Here is a 2,502-nt window from a genome sequence, read left to right as displayed (position 1 = left end):
AAGCTAAGGCTGCGTTGGGGTGAGGCCCTCACTTCATCCGGCGACTAGCACCGCGTCCGGCAGCGCTAGCCCCACACTCACCCGCACCGTGGCCTCCGTCTCCGAGCTCGCCTGCATCTACTCGGCCCTCATTCTGCACGACGATGAGGTGACTGTCGCGGAGGATAAGATCAATGTCCTCATTAAAGCAGCCGGTGTAAATGTTGAACCTTTTTGGCCTGACTTGTTTGCATAAGGCCCCGGCCAACGTCAACATCGGGAGCCTCATCTGCAATGTAGGGGCTGGTGGGCCTGTTCCAGCAGATGGTGCTGCACCAGCAGAGGGTCCTGCCCCTCCACTGCCGCTGCTCCAGCTAAGGAGAAGAAAGTGGAAGCAAAGAAAGAAGAATCCGAGGAGTCTGATGATGACATGGGCTTTGGTCTTTTTGACTAAACTTCTTCTACAATGTGTTCAATAAAAAGCTGAACTTTAGCCCTGCCGCTGAGGCTTCCACCATCACGGTGCGGAAGCTTAAGTTCCACGAGCAGAAGCTGCTGAAGCAGGTGGACTTCCTGAACTGGGAGCACGAGCTGCGCGTGTTGCGCCGTTACCGGCTGCAGCGGCGGGAGGACTACACGCGCTGCAACCAGCTGAACCGTGCCGTGCGTGACCTGGCGCGGCGCCTGCGCGACCTGCGGAGCGTGACCCGTTCCGCATGCGCACTTCCGCCGCGCTGCCGGACAAGCTGTGTGCTCTCGGCCTGGTGCCCACGCGCGGTTCGCTGGAGCCCTGCGACTTCGTCAGGGCCTCCTCCTTCTGCCGCCGCCGCCTTCCCACCTTGCTCCTCAAGCTGCGCATGGCGCAGCACCTTCAGGCTGCCGTGGCCTTTGTGGAGCAAGGCCACATACGCGTGGGCCCTGACGTGGTTACCGACCCTGCCTTCCTTGTCACGCGCAGCATGGAGGACTTTGTCACTTGGATCGACTCGTCCAAGATCAAGCGACACGTGCTGAAGTACAACGAGGAGCACGATGACTTCGATCTCCCACTCTCCACGGCTGTCTCTTACAGATGGGAAAACTGAGACCTGATGCTGAAGATTCTCTGAGGGTGCTCTCCCCAAGAGTGTCAAACGGCTGTAGGTTCTTAAGAACTTGATACATCAAGGGCAGGCCGTGCACAGAACCACGGGAGGTACGTTCTTATTTTCCAGGAAATGTTCTTAGAACTTGGACTACTGATTTTTGTGCCTTGGGAAACAGTCAGAAGTAACTTGGTGCTGCTCTGGGGTATTGTTGGCTTCTTGCGTTGGAAACTTTGTAATGTAAAAGCAAAAACTGCAAATCCCCACACTCTGTTTCCCTTTATCGTCTTGTAGCTGGACTGGTTCCATTCATTTAACTCGAATTCTTGCTCCTGTCCATGGGGTTAAGCTGTGTAGAGATGATGGGGAGTTTGGTGGGCTCAAGTTTTTATAAACTCAGTAAGACTAGTGTGTTCAGGATCGCCTCCCTTGTTTAAAGAAATGCTTTCCTAATGCCAATAAATGACTCAGCTGCTTTGTAAGTGCAAAAAAAAAAAAAAAAAAAATTTAGTGAAGCTTAAGTGTAGTGTTTATAAAGTCTACAGTAATGTTCAGTAATGTGCTAGGCCTTTGCATTCAATCACCACTCATTCACTGAGTCACCCAGAACAACTTCCAGTCCTGCAAACTTCAGGCATGATAAGTGCCCTATACAGGCATGCCATTTTTTAACTTGTATGCCACACTTTTACTGTATCTTTTCTGAGTTTACATGTGTTTAGATACACAAATACCATGGCGTTACAATCGCTTACAGTATTCAGTACAGTATCATGCTGTACAGGTTTGTAAACAGGCTATGCCACACAGCCTAGGTGTGTAGTAGGCTGTATCAACCAGGTTTATGTAAGTACTTTACGACGTTCCTACGGCAAAAGTCACCTACCGATGCATTTCTTAGAATATATCCCTGTCATTAAGCAATACATGGCTGTATATGGATTCATTAGAATTTTCTTAAAAACACAGATTATCCAGGCGTGGTGGCTCACACCTGTAATCCCAGCACTTCAGGAGGCCAAGAGGCAGGTGGATTGCCTGAGCTCAGGAGTTTGAGACCAGCCTGGGCAACACAGTGAAACCCCGTCTCTACTAACATACAAAAAAATTAGCTGGGCATGGTAGCGTGGGCCTATAATCCCAGCTACTCGGGAGGCTGAGGCAGTAGAATTGCTTGAATCTGGGAAGCAGAGGTTGCAGCGAGCTGAGATTGTGCCACTGCACTCCATCCTGGGCAAAAGAGCAAGACTCCATCTCCAAAAACAGAGGTTAAAAATATTTTTTTTTTGTTTTTTTTTTTGTTTGTTTGTTTTTCCTCAGCTACCGCCAAGGTGCTCGGTCCTTCGGAGGAAGCTAAGGCTGCGTTGGGGTGAGGCCCTCACTTCATCCGGCGACTAGCACCGCGTCCGGCAGCGCTAGCCCCACACTCACCCGCACC

The 2,502-nt window shown here is 51.0% G+C and overlaps 2 pseudogenes; both read left to right on the top strand.

Moving 5' to 3' along the window:
- The first annotated feature begins 10 nt into the window (after nt 1–10).
- Nucleotides 11–472, top strand: LOC108299099 (annotated as a pseudogene).
- On the top strand, nt 460–1,160 carry LOC108299098 (annotated as a pseudogene).
- The last annotated feature ends 1,342 nt before the right edge of the window (nt 1,161–2,502 follow it).

The sequence above is a fragment of the Cebus imitator genome, unplaced genomic scaffold (genome assembly GCF_001604975.1).
Source record: "Cebus imitator isolate Cc_AM_T3 unplaced genomic scaffold, Cebus_imitator-1.0 Scaffold1816, whole genome shotgun sequence".
NCBI lineage: Eukaryota > Metazoa > Chordata > Mammalia > Primates > Cebidae > Cebus > Cebus imitator.
The sequence above is the reverse complement of the archived record's forward strand: the minus strand, read 5'-3'. Positions and strand labels throughout refer to the sequence as shown.